Genomic DNA, 13792 nt, shown 5'->3' on the forward strand with positions numbered 1-13792 from the left:
CCGGGCAGCGCGGCTGGCAGAAGACAGAGCGGCTCAACTCAGGAGGAAAGTCACGGCGCTAGAGGAGAGGCTCCTGTCATCTTCCCACGCCATGCAGAAGGCGAGCCAGCGGGCCGCTGCCCGGGTCGGGTCCCTGCAGGAACAACTGACTGCGGTCACCCAGCAGAAAGAGGAGACTGCCCTCCAGCTGTCCGCCTCCCGGGAAGCAGAGAAGCAGCAGGCCGGAGCCCTGGCCAACCTGAAGGTGGTCCTGGCCGAATGGATGCAAAAGGCAGACGGCCTGGAAGGGAAGCTGAGGTCGCTGCAGGGACGGCTGGAGAGAGCGCAAGCCGCCTCGCGCCTGCAGGAGGAGCAGATCGGAGGACTGCAGCGACAAGACGAGGCCCGACGGGAAGTGCTGGAGGACGTCCAAAAGAAGTGGACCGACTTAGTGAGCACCCTGGAAGGAAAAGCAGACAAGGCCCTCCTGAGAAAGCTCTTCACGGACGCCTTGCAAAGCGCCAGACACGAACGCCGGGAAGCGTTCCGACGGATGGGAAGCACCCTGGGTGTGGAAAGGGAGGCCATGGAGCAGTTGCTGCAGGAAGAGCAGGGCGGCCTTACCGGATGGGTGACCGGGCGGCTCGGATCCCGCAGTGCCCCCGACACGCCTCCTCCTCGGAGACCCAACCAGCAACCCGAGCTCAAGAGTTCCTTCTCGGAGCTTTTCGTGAACTTTCTAGAAGCTGAGTCTCAGGGAGCTTCTCCACCACGACAGCTCCCCGCTCAGCCCAGGAAGCGTCCCGGAGCACCCGCCAGGAAGACACTGCCTAAGAACGTGCCAGCTCTTCTGAGAACCGCCCTCGCAGCCACCCCCAGAAGATCGGACGGGAATCCCTGCTCCCCAGCCGTGTCTCTCATCGACCCACCCGGCCCCGGAACCGGAGGGTCTGGGCACCTTCTCTTAGACGCCGTGACCGACGTCGTGCCCACCGGCACACCTTGGCTGCTGCCACCCGCCAAGAGTGCTGCCGGGCTGCTCCAAGGCCTGTCCAAGCCCTAGAGGCTCCCCAAGCCGCAGAGGAGACGACGGCGCTTTCAGGAAAGCCGGTCCCTCGCTGCGGGTTCCTTAGCACAAAGTGGCCTTGTGCTAAAGCTCACAGGTTTCTCTGCGGCTTCACTGGAGCTTTCAAAGAAATAGCTATGGTTCGCGCTTTCAAAAGGGTGTCGCTGCAGGTAGCCACCCACCTTAAAGCGGACGGACGTCACTTCTCTGGAGAGCAGGCGCGGCACGGGTGGGATCGCAGGCTGTGGGCCAAGGACGCTTCCGATTCTGTTTGTCACGCTGTCACCGTCTGGGAGGAGCTGGGGGGCGTGGGGTGGGGGGGTGGGGGTTGGGTCTGGGAGGTGGGGGGGTTGCGGGCGGGTGGGGGCTGGGGGTGTGGGAAGAGTGGGGGGGTGGGAAGGGTGGGGGCGGGGGGAGGGCGGCGTTTATTGAGCTTTCCCTCGGGGAGCGGGAACCTCACTTGCCTTAGTGCTGCAGCATCAGAAAGCGCGCGAGGGCGCCCCCTCCCGGGACAGTAGGAAGAAAGGGGAAGGGCACCAACGTGCAGCGGGCATCCAAACTTCACGAGGAAAGCTTGCTTTCCCCCGGCTCGGTCCTCCTCCTCTTTCCACTGCCTGGGAAACCGCCCTCGGGTGCTCTGCGGCCTCTGGGACAGAGAGGAAAACTCCTAAGCACGGGAGGATCTTATTCCCTGACTCGCTTTGGGTTGCAAAGCCAGTCACCAGACCTCAGAGATCTTTGCAAGGGTTTACGAACTGCTTCTTGTTGTTTTCCAAAGCAGGGGTCTGTGGTCTGTGGTCCGGATGGACACCGACTGACTGAACCGGCGCCTCGCGATGGGCATGGAAGCCGCTTCCGCCCCCAAGCCCATCAGAGGGCCGTGGTCAACCCCCCACCCCCACCCCGCCCCGTTTCCTCAACAGACCCTCCAAATCATCTCCATCGCCTGCCTCAAGCGGGATCGTCCTCATACCCGTTCGGTACCCGAAGAGATCAGAGGCCAGCTAGTCAAGAACTCTCCGTTTCCCCGCACCACCCCCCACCCCCGTTTGAACGTCCCTCTATTTCTCTCCACCCACCCCTCCCCTTTCCCTTTGGTTTTCCAGGAAGAGGGATTCAGCTTGGCAGTTCCAGGGTCCTGGCTCCACGTGGGGTGCCCTGGGAACCGTCTGCTCAGCCTCCCCCAAAGATCTCGTTCCCTCAGTTTGCCAGCTGCTTTCTCTTCGGCCCGTCTCTTTCTTTCCTTAAGCCGCTGAGCACACCCAAGTCTCTCCCAGCATCCACACCTCTCCTTTCCGCTCCTCCACCACCGCCTTCTCTCTCTACCTTTCACGGCTAAGCTGCTGCCAAAAGACCTCGACTCCTCGTCAGCCATCCAGTCATCGCCTCGTCTCTCACCGGCTCCTCGAAAGACTCCCCAAATCTCGTCGCCGTCCCGTCCTAGCAAGAGGCCAGGGCACGCCCTTCGGTTCCTTCGCCTTCCTAAACTCTCTGTGGTGTCTGAGGAATGCTGCCCACGCCTTCAGTCTCTGCAAGTTCTCTCCACCCTCTTTCTCTGGGGGATGGCCCCCTCCCCAGGTGCCCTTCCTAACCTCAGACCCCTCTGTCTCCCTTTCCTCTGCGGCTTCTCCTCCCGACCACTTCTCCAAGGGTTCTGTTCTCGAAGGCAAGGCATGGTCTTCAGGGAACAGGAACCCCTCGGGTCTCAGAGCAAGCTCATGCGCTCTCCTACGATTCGACTCGCCCCCCGGATGCCCAGGGCTTCTGAGTGCGTACGACTGACGTCACCCTGCCCCTGACTCCACGCTGCTTTCTCTAACTGTCTGCTGGACGCACCTCTCGGGATGTCCAAAGGCTTCTCAAAACCGACACGTCCAAAAGGGAGCCCGGTATCCTCCAAAAGAACCCTCCCCCTCCTCTTACCTTCCTTTCATCACCTCAGAAAACCTCTGCCCATCTCATCCCCGGCCCCCCCCCACCCCCGAGAGCGAGAGGCCTCAGGGCCACGCTTGAGCTCTCTGTCTCACCCACTTGGCAGCCTACCGACTCCCAAAGGGAGCCGAGCGCCTTCCCGTCTTTGCCGTCCCCGCTGCTCTGCCGCATGCCTTCCTGTCTCTTGCACGCAACCAGCCCAGTAGACTCCTTACTGATCTTGCCGGCTGGCCTCCTGGCACACCGCACCCCCCCCCTCCCCGCTTGAACCCATCCTCCACACTGTTGGGAGGGTGACCCAAGAGGAAAACCCTGCCGTTACTGACAACACGGTGCCCGGCCCCCACAGGGGCGGACGTGGGCCAGAAAGTAACCAAAGTTTCTGAGGTTGTTTTGCAGAACAACAGGAAGACGGCAGATCAGAGAGCAGCTTGATGGCAGCCCCCCCGGACCCCGCCCGAGCGGACATCGTGCAGAGGCTTGGACCAGCCGAAATGACGGATCGCCCACTTTCCGCGTCACGGACAGAGATCCTCGGCGTGCAACGCGTCGAACCCCACTGACTTCGCACTTGTGACCCACGAAGAAATACGAGTGACAGTCGCACCTGAGCAGAGGACTCTTCAAGCTTCACCCCCAGCGCTCTCCTGGTCCCACCCCTACCCCAACCCCAGATAAACGCCCCAACGTTTTGTTTTCCCTTTGAGGAGGCGGGTTTGAGTTTTACGCCCACCTCCTTGTCTGGCCGCCTCTTGATCATAAACCTCTTTCCTTGCTGCAACCCTGACTTCTCACTGATTGGCTTGGCTGCGAAATCGGGTACCCGGACCTGAGTTTGTGTGTGGTCCCATCGCTTCCCTGCTTGAAAGGAATCCAGGGTTCTCCACTGCCTGCAGGCCAAACTGGAGCAGAATCTCCAAGGCCTCGCCCCTGCAGCCTTCCTCCCTGCTCCTCACCCACACGCGGGCCACCCTCCCGCCACGTGCGACTCTCTGCAGACCCCAAACAGGTTCTGACTCAAAGGACTTCAAGCTCATCGAGCGAGCCTAATCCTAGCAGGGTAATCCCTTCGATCCAGTGCACACCGCAAGTGTTCGACCTGCCTCTTCTTGGCAGGACTCAGAGGAGAGAGAGGTTGGACGGGAGGACGGGAGGACGGGCGGAGGCGGAAGGGGTGGAAGTCCAAGGCTCAGGGAAAGGCAGCAAGCGGAGAGCAAGGAAAGGTGGATCACCTTTCCTGCAGCGCCTGCTCCCCCCACCCATGCCGGCTCGCCTTCTTCCATCCTCAACCTCTTCCCCGCCCCGCTTCCTGGGGCATTTCACACTCAGCGCCCGCCGGAAGAGCACGGCAGCAGGACCAAAGCAACACGGAGAAGCAGCTGCTGCCAAAGCCAAAGGGAGGAAGAGGATCCGGAGAACCCTTTTTCCTTTCACTGGCGCCCGGCGCCTGCATCCTGCTCCCGATTCCAAATTTCACGCGGTCAACAACTGGCACCGCTCCTTCCTCCTCGCCCTGGGCTGGAGGCAGCACCGCCTCCCGCTTCCCTGAAGGCCCAAGGGAAACGCACGCACCGAGGGGATCCCACCGGCTGGAAGCCCCTTTACAGATTTCCGCTGTCTGCACTTGGACCTCAAGGGTCTGCGCGGCGCGCCCTGCCCCCACGACCACCCCGCGTCACTCCTTAATCGCCCCCCGACCCCGCCCCGCTGGAGCCCAAGGCTGAGAATCCGGTCCCAGCACCCGCCAGCCCGCCGCGCCCGCCCCGCGCCCCCCACCCCAGCGCCGCCGTCAGCGCCTGTGCAAAGGCACGCGCCCCAGGGATGGGAGTGGTGGCCCCAGGCAGCCAGCACGGGCGCCAGGGTCGCCGGCAGGACAGGAGAAGGCGCAGGTCCCTGCTCCCGGGGGCGGGGCCCGGGCGGTGGAGACCCCGACGGGTGCACGGAGGGAGGCGGCCGCCCGGGGCCCTCACCTGCCCATGCTCTGGTGGGCCCGCGGCCTCCCGCAGTGCAACGGCCACTACCTGGCGGCGGCGGCGGCTCCCCAGCCTGCGGGGCTCCTGGCGCGCGCATCGGGACGGCCTGGCGGCTGCTCCCGCGCCACACTGCCGAGCCGCCGGCGGCGGCGGCCGCGGCGGCGGCGGCGGCGGCGGCGGCGGCGCCGGGCTCCCAGGCCCGCGGAGCTCGGGGCAGGCTGACCGGGACTTTCTGGTCGCTGCGGCGGCGGGTCCCCAGGCCCGCGGGGCCAGCCGCGCCGCCCCCGCGCCCCGCGCCGGGGCAGGAGCGCACGGCAGGCCCAGGGGGCGGCGCGCAGCCGGGCCTCGGCCGCCGGCCCCGAGTCGGGCCCCGAGGACGACGTTCCGCCGGGCTCAGCGGGGCTGGGGGCCGCGCGCTGCACGAGCACCTCTGGGTCCTTTCCCCGCTCCACCGCCCGCTCGACGCATGGGGAAGACTCCCTTCCCCGACCACAGCCCGCCCCGCGCTGACAGAAGCGGGCGCACAGCGTGCACGCGGTGTGCCACACCCCGCCTGTGGCGCCCGAGAGCCCCCAGGCTCCTCCCGGGGACCGCTTCTCCAGGCAGGGCCGCAGGAAGAGGGCGGCGAGGCGGCGGGGCAAGGACCCCGGCGACTGTGTGGGGGATGGCCACGGTCAGGGTGCTCAGGAGGGTCGTGCTTCTGCGCAGGGGGCCGACGTGTGTCCAAACACACTCGTCGGAACTCTGCAGGTGGAGGCGGGTCCCCACCTACCTTGGCCCTCCGAGTGTTCTCCAAGCCGGCTGGGAAGATTCCCGGCCGCAGGACAGGAGGGAGCGTGGGAGGCGCTTGGCGGCAGTCAGAGCCCTGGGGTCCTTTCTGCCCACACGCGCTGCCACGCGCACAGGTGGCGGTGGTGTGGGGATGGCGGCCTTCAGCGCGGCGTTCCTGGCGGGCGGCCCCAGGGGGCAGGAGGGCCGCCTGGCCCCCGGGGGCGGCACTGAAGCAGAGGGAGAGGGGGGCCCACCGCCGTGGTGGGAAGCCCTGGGGATGAGCGGAGGCCCACGGGGCTGGCGGTGGGGGGTGGAGGGGGGCGGAGCGGGGCACGCGTGTCAGGAGGTGGCCATGGGTGAGGGCCAGGCGGCAGGCCTCGCGGTTGCGGGCAGCCCCTCCCCTCCCCTCCGGGAGCCCCGAGCCCAACGGTTGGAGCCCGCGCCCCGCCCAGGCCCCGCCCAGGCCCCGCCCCAGCCCCGCCCAGGCCCCGCCCCCAGGCCGCCAGCCCGCCGTTGCCTAGCAGCGCCTGGCTGTGATTTGACCCTTAGCCTCGCGCAGCCGCCGGGGCCCTGACACTTGGCGGGGCTGTCCGGCTGGGCTGGACGCTCTTCGCGGAGCGCACCAGGTCAGTGCTGTGACCCGCAGCGATGGCCTCCTGGTTTGGCCGCCCCGGCCTCGGCTCCGGCTTAGGCCATTCCCTGGGGCGAGTGGGCGGCAGCGTGGCTTCCCTCCCCGCACACCTCTCTGACTTCACCAGAGGTGTGCTGAGGAAGGGGACGCAAAAGCTGCCAGACTTACCCGACTCGGGGAGAACGGAGACGGAAGCCATTCGGGCGACCGGACCACCCGAGAAGGAGAGACCGGCAACTCCAGCTCGGAGAGACACCGCAACTCTGCGGGAAAGCCTCGAGGAAGGAGACACGAGGCTCGCCTCCCTGCAAGAAGAAGGCAGTCACCTGAGGGAAGCACTGGAGCCACAGAGACAACGGGCTCGAGCCGCTCCAGTGGTTGACCCGAACACCCTCGACGCCGGGACACAACTAGAATCTGAGGGGTCTCAACTGAAAGGGATCGAAGGTCACCTGGAGGAGGAAACCCAGCATCCTCCAAGGACCACTGAAGAGCAAAAGCAGAGGAAGGCGCTGAAACTTGGGGCCGAAAAGACGATCCCTCTGACCGAGCGGCTTGATGAGCCGGACGAAGATGAGACCGGGCCACGAACTCAGACGATCCAGCCGCAAGACTGGCAGAGCCAGGGCCTTCCCGCTCGCCTAGCTTCGGCTGCCTCCGTCCAGGATGCGGGGGGCCTCCAGCAGCAACTGCAAGCCTCTGCTTTGGAAAGGGAACGAGTGTTGGCCGTTTTCGACGAGAAGCTGAGGGAAAACAGCCACCTGAAAAGGGCGTATCACACAATGATGGACCTGCTGGTGGCCAAAGAAGCAGAGCTCGCGAAGCTGCGAGGCGAAAGTCAGACACGGCGCCCTCGATCTGACAGCGGCGGTGAGGACATGTTTCGAGAAGCGATCCGGCACTTATCACGCCTCGTCCGAGCCAAAGACATTGAAATCGGTGCCTTGAGCCAGAAATGTCAGACTTTACTGACCATCTGGCAAACGTCCGACGCTGGCCATGAGGTTCGGGGCGTGGACGCGAATCAGTTGGAGGAGCTTCTCCGGGAACGGGGCACGTTGAAGCAGCGGGTCAACGTGCTGGAGGAGTGGCAGCGGCTGGTGCTCACCGAGGTGCACCATCTGCAGCGGGAGTCATCCCAACTTCAGAAAGAACTCCCACCACTCGAGGCACGGGCCTCAGTGGACAGCGAGGAGAAGTGTCGGCGACAGATGCACTCTGCCGCCCCGTTCCCGCGTCCTCGAGGGGATGCGACCCAACTCCGGCTCTTGGGGAAGAGACTGGCACAGATGCAGCTCGGCCTAGAGCAGCTCTGCAATGCCAAGGACGTTCTCTTGGGTCCACCCGCCCTCACGTCACCACAGCCGCCCGCCGCATCGTCGCGGACTTGCGAGGCGGCCGGCTCTCAGGAGGCAATTAAGTCCGAGGCGCCGGGCGAGTCTTCGAAAGGGCCGCCAGCAGAGGTGGAAGCCTTAAGGCGAGCCACGGAGGAAAAAGACGCAGCCATCAGAAGCCTCCAGGAGGAGACTCAGAGACTGTCCGAGGCGATGGCCGCCACCTCGGAACGGGAGAGAGAACGGCACGCACAGACGGATTCCGAAATTCAGCGGCTCAAGGAGAAACAGGAGGCTTTACAGAACACGCTGGAGGACAGAGAGCTCTTAATCGAGGCGCAGAGGGAGGAATTCCTTTCTCTGAGGGAAACCCTCACGACCCAAGCGAGCGAAAACGAACTGTTGAGGCAGGCCGTGACAAACCTGAAGGAGAGGATAGTCCATCTGGAAGCGGATGCGTGCCAAGTCAAACGGGAGAATGCAAAACTGCTGGAAAGGTCCAGGGAGAAGGACACCGAAAACCAAGCCTTACAAGAGACGAACAGGCGCCTCTCTACGATGCTGAGGGAGAAGGAATTCGAATGCGTCTCCGTGGAGAAGAAGGCTCTGGCTTTTGAGTGCCTCCTGAGAGAAAAAGAAGAGGGCCGGGCTGGGGAATGGAGCCAGCTTCTCAATGCAGTGACCTCCATGCAGGAAAAGAGCATTGTCTTTCAGCACGAGAGAGATGAGGCGGCGCTGGCGCTGAGACAGGAACGAGTGGAAAAGTGCGCCCTGCGGGAGGAGGTTCGCCTTTTGCGCGACAAGGGAGCGCGCTTAGGCCAGGAGCTGGGGAGGTCTCGGACGCAGGCTTCAGAATGCGAAGACTGGCATCTCCGGGCAGCGCGGCTGGCAGAAGACAGAGCGGCTCAACTCAGGAGGAAAGTCACGGCGCTAGAGGAGAGGCTCCTGTCATCTTCCCACGCCATGCAGAAGGCGAGCCAGCGGGCCGCTGCCCGGGTCGGGTCCCTGCAGGAACAACTGACTGCGGTCACCCAGCAGAAAGAGGAGACTGCCCTCCAGCTGTCCGCCTCCCGGGAAGCAGAGAAGCAGCAGGCCGGAGCCCTGGCCAACCTGAAGGTGGTCCTGGCCGAATGGATGCAAAAGGCAGACGGCCTGGAAGGGAAGCTGAGGTCGCTGCAGGGACGGCTGGAGAGAGCGCAAGCCGCCTCGCGCCTGCAGGAGGAGCAGATCGGAGGACTGCAGCGACAAGACGAGGCCCGACGGGAAGTGCTGGAGGACGTCCAAAAGAAGTGGACCGACTTAGTGAGCACCCTGGAAGGAAAAGCAGACAAGGCCCTCCTGAGAAAGCTCTTCACGGACGCCTTGCAAAGCGCCAGACACGAACGCCGGGAAGCGTTCCGACGGATGGGAAGCACCCTGGGTGTGGAAAGGGAGGCCATGGAGCAGTTGCTGCAGGAAGAGCAGGGCGGCCTTACCGGATGGGTGACCGGGCGGCTCGGATCCCGCAGTGCCCCCGACACGCCTCCTCCTCGGAGACCCAACCAGCAACCCGAGCTCAAGAGTTCCTTCTCGGAGCTTTTCGTGAACTTTCTAGAAGCTGAGTCTCAGGGAGCTTCTCCACCACGACAGCTCCCCGCTCAGCCCAGGAAGCGTCCCGGAGCACCCGCCAGGAAGACACTGCCTAAGAACGTGCCAGCTCTTCTGAGAACCGCCCTCGCAGCCACCCCCAGAAGATCGGACGGGAATCCCTGCTCCCCAGCCGTGTCTCTCATCGACCCACCCGGCCCCGGAACCGGAGGGTCTGGGCACCTTCTCTTAGACGCCGTGACCGACGTCGTGCCCACCGGCACACCTTGGCTGCTGCCACCCGCCAAGAGTGCTGCCGGGCTGCTCCAAGGCCTGTCCAAGCCCTAGAGGCTCCCCAAGCCGCAGAGGAGACGACGGCGCTTTCAGGAAAGCCGGTCCCTCGCTGCGGGTTCCTTAGCACAAAGTGGCCTTGTGCTAAAGCTCACAGGTTTCTCTGCGGCTTCACTGGAGCTTTCAAAGAAATAGCTATGGTTCGCGCTTTCAAAAGGGTGTCGCTGCAGGTAGCCACCCACCTTAAAGCGGACGGACGTCACTTCTCTGGAGAGCAGGCGCGGCACGGGTGGGATCGCAGGCTGTGGGCCAAGGACGCTTCCGATTCTGTTTGTCACGCTGTCACCGTCTGGGAGGAGCTGGGGGGCGTGGGGTGGGGGGGTGGGGGTTGGGTCTGGGAGGTGGGGGGGTTGCGGGCGGGTGGGGGCTGGGGGTGTGGGAAGAGTGGGGGGGTGGGAAGGGTGGGGGCGGGGGGAGGGCGGCGTTTATTGAGCTTTCCCTCGGGGAGCGGGAACCTCACTTGCCTTAGTGCTGCAGCATCAGAAAGCGCGCGAGGGCGCCCCCTCCCGGGACAGTAGGAAGAAAGGGGAAGGGCACCAACGTGCAGCGGGCATCCAAACTTCACGAGGAAAGCTTGCTTTCCCCCGGCTCGGTCCTCCTCCTCTTTCCACTGCCTGGGAAACCGCCCTCGGGTGCTCTGCGGCCTCTGGGACAGAGAGGAAAACTCCTAAGCACGGGAGGATCTTATTCCCTGACTCGCTTTGGGTTGCAAAGCCAGTCACCAGACCTCAGAGATCTTTGCAAGGGTTTACGAACTGCTTCTTGTTGTTTTCCAAAGCAGGGGTCTGTGGTCTGTGGTCCGGATGGACACCGACTGACTGAACCGGCGCCTCGCGATGGGCATGGAAGCCGCTTCCGCCCCCAAGCCCATCAGAGGGCCGTGGTCAACCCCCCACCCCCACCCCGCCCCGTTTCCTCAACAGACCCTCCAAATCATCTCCATCGCCTGCCTCAAGCGGGATCGTCCTCATACCCGTTCGGTACCCGAAGAGATCAGAGGCCAGCTAGTCAAGAACTCTCCGTTTCCCCGCACCACCCCCCACCCCCGTTTGAACGTCCCTCTATTTCTCTCCACCCACCCCTCCCCTTTCCCTTTGGTTTTCCAGGAAGAGGGATTCAGCTTGGCAGTTCCAGGGCCCTGGCTCCACGTGGGGTGCCCTGGGAACCGTCTGCTCAGCCTCCCCCAAAGATCTCGTTCCCTCAGTTTGCCAGCTGCCTTTTCTTCGGCCCGTCTCTTTCCTTAAGCCGCTGAGCACACCCAAGTCTCTCCCAGCATCCACACCTCTCCTTTCCGCTCCTCCACCACCGCCTTCTCTCTCTACCTTTCACGGCTAAGCTGCTGCCAAAAGACCTCGACTCCTCGTCAGCCATCCAGTCATCGCCTCGTCTCTCACCGGCTCCTCGAAAGACTCCCCAAATCTCGTCGACGTCCCGTCCTAGCAAGAGGTCAGTGCACGCCCTTCGGTTCCTTCGCCTTCCTAAACTCTCTGTGGTGTCTGAGGAATGCTGCCCACGCCTTCAGTCTCTGCAAGTTCTCTCCACCCTCTTTCTCTGGGGGATGGCCCCCTCCCCAGGTGCCCTTCCTAACCTCAGACCCCTCTGTCTCCCTTTCCTCTGCGGCTTCTCCTCCCGACCACTTCTCCAAGGGTTCTGTTCTCGAAGGCACGGTCTTCAGGGAACAGGAACCCCTCGGGTCTCAGAGCAAGCTCATGCGCTCTCCTACGATTCGACTCGCCCCCCGGATGCCCAGGGCTTCTGAGTGCGTACGACTGACGTCACCCTGCCCCTGACTCCACGCTGCTTTCTCTAACTGTCTGCTGGACGCGCCTCTCGGGATGTCCAAAGGCTTCTCAAAACCGACACGTCCAAAAGGGAGCCCGGTATCCTCCAAAAGAACCCTCCCCCTCCTCTTACCTTCCTTTCATCACCTCAGAAAACCTCTGCCCATCTCATCCCCGCCCCCCCCCCACCCCCGAGAGCGAGAGGCCTCAGGGCCACGCTTGAGCTCTCTGTCTCACCCACTTGGCAGCCTACCGACTCCCAAAGGGAGCCGAGCGCCTTCCCGTCTTTGCCGTCCCCGCTGCTCTGCCGCATGCCTTCCTGTCTCTTGCACGCAACCAGCCCAGTAGACTCCTTACTGATCTTGCCGGCTGGCCTCCTGGCACACCGCACCCCCCCCTCCCCGCTTGAACCCATCCTCCACACTGTTGGGAGGGTGACCCAAGAGGAAAACCCTGCCGTTACTGACACCACGGTGCCCGGCCCCCACAGGCGTGGACGTGGCCGAGAAAGTAACCAAGGGTTCTGAGGATGATTTGCAGAACAACTGGAAGACGGTTGATCAGAGAGCAGCTTGATGGCAGCCCCCTGGCCCCTGCCTGACTGGACATCGTGCAGAGGCTTGGACCAGCTGAAATGACCTATCGCCCACTTTCTGCGTCTCGGACAGAGATCCTTGGCATGCACCACGTCGAACCCTACTGAGTTAGCACTTGCGACCCATGAGGAAATGGGATCGACCGTTGCACCTGAGCAGAGGACTCTTCAAGCTTCACCCCCAGCGCTCTCCTGATCCTACCCTTCCCTCTGGAGGCGATATAGTCCTTGTCTACAAATATTACTTAAGGCCATCTATGCTGTCACCTACAAATTAGCCCAGCTTCTTCGTGGACCCCCTCCAGCAAAAGACTCTAGAAGCTATCCTAATTAAAATCAACAAGCCATCCCACTAGAGCCCTCAGAGACTCCTCTGGTGAAGAGGCTTCGGCAACCTCCTCTCATGCTTCCTGGAAAACCCAAAACGTGGGTAAGTTTCTGTCGGTTCCTGAGCAAGAAGCCCGCCTCATTGGTCCTGCATTCGGCAGTATTAGAGCAGCAATCAGTGACCTGTTTTGGAAATAGAGTCTTTCCTGGACACTGAGGCCTCCATTCCCAGCTGCCTATTATCACTTTAGTCCTGGAAGCAGCACGCAACAAGTGTGGGATGGTTACCAAGGCCTCCTTGCAACAGGATGGATCCAAAAATGGTCCCTGTGGCATGTCCTACCTGTCAGATTCGGTGCCCTCCCCTGTCCTCCATCCATTGCCGAAAAGCATGGAGCTGCAGATGTCACCTCTCCCAGAGAACCCTTGGCTACCTTACTGATCTTATTGGCTGCCCTCTTGGCCCCCCTTGGATCCATCCTTCACACTGCTGGGAGGGTGAACTAAGAGGAAAACCCTGCCGTTACTGACACGGTCCCGGCCCCCATAGGGGTGGACGTGGCAAAGAACGTAACCAAAGTTTCTGAGGTTGTTTTGCAGAACAACAGGAAGACGGCAGATCAGAGAGCAGCTTGATGGCAACCCCCGGCCCCCGCACGACTGGACATCGTGCAGACGCTTGGACCAGCTGAAATGACAGATCGCCAACTTTCCGCGTCACAGACAAGGATCCACGGCATGCAACACGTCGAACCCCACTAACTTCGCACTTGTGACCCACGAAGAAACACAAACGACAGTCGCACCTGAGCAGAGGACTCTTCAAGCTTCACCTGCAGCGCTCTCCTGGTCCCCACCCCTACCCGAAACCGAAACCGCAGCTAAAAACCCCAGCATTTTTCCTTTGAGTTTTGCGTAGCTACTCTCACCTCCTTGTCTGGCTGCCTCTTGTTCATAAACCTCTTTCCTTGCTATAATCCTAACGTTTCACTGATTGGCTTTGCTGCAAAATCGGGTAAACAAACCTGAGTTTGTGTTTGGTTTCATCGCTTCCCTGCTTGAAATAATTCAGGGTTCCTCATTTCCTGGAAGCTGAACTTTAGCTGAATCTCCAAGACCTCGCCTCTGCAGCTTTCCTCCCTGCTCCTCACCCACATACAGGCCACCCTCCTGCCACGTGCAATTTTCTGCAAACCCCAAACAGGTTCTGACTCAAATGACTTCAGGACCATCTGCCTTATCACAACAGAGCCCTTGCTTCAAGAAACTACACACCAGAAGTGTTTAATTTTCCTTCTCTTCACTTAGATGCTGCAACTCTCACCCCCTCTCAGGTGATGGCCTGTCTGCATGCTTAACAGATGAGCTCAACAACAGTTTATTTGTCAAGTAATCTCCCATCCCAGGGGAATACACTGCACTCCATGCAGAGCCAAACAGGGAGAGCTCTTTGGAAGAGAGTAAATATGTATGGCTATGGGAGCAC

At 62.3% G+C, this 13792-nt stretch overlaps 1 long non-coding RNA gene across 1 annotated transcript; it reads left to right on the forward strand.

Moving 5' to 3' along the window:
• Positions 1–10737: 10737 nt before the first annotated feature.
• Positions 10738–13283, forward strand: LOC138922911 (uncharacterized). Its single transcript, XR_011436036.1, has 3 exons — positions 10738–11483; positions 11875–12409; positions 12907–13283. It is a non-coding gene; the product is annotated as an uncharacterized lncRNA (long non-coding RNA).
• The last annotated feature ends 509 nt before the right edge of the window (positions 13284–13792 follow it).

This window comes from Equus caballus, unplaced genomic scaffold (assembly GCF_041296265.1).
Source record: "Equus caballus isolate H_3958 breed thoroughbred unplaced genomic scaffold, TB-T2T haplotype1-0000019, whole genome shotgun sequence".
Classification (NCBI taxonomy): Eukaryota; Metazoa; Chordata; class Mammalia; order Perissodactyla; family Equidae; genus Equus; species Equus caballus.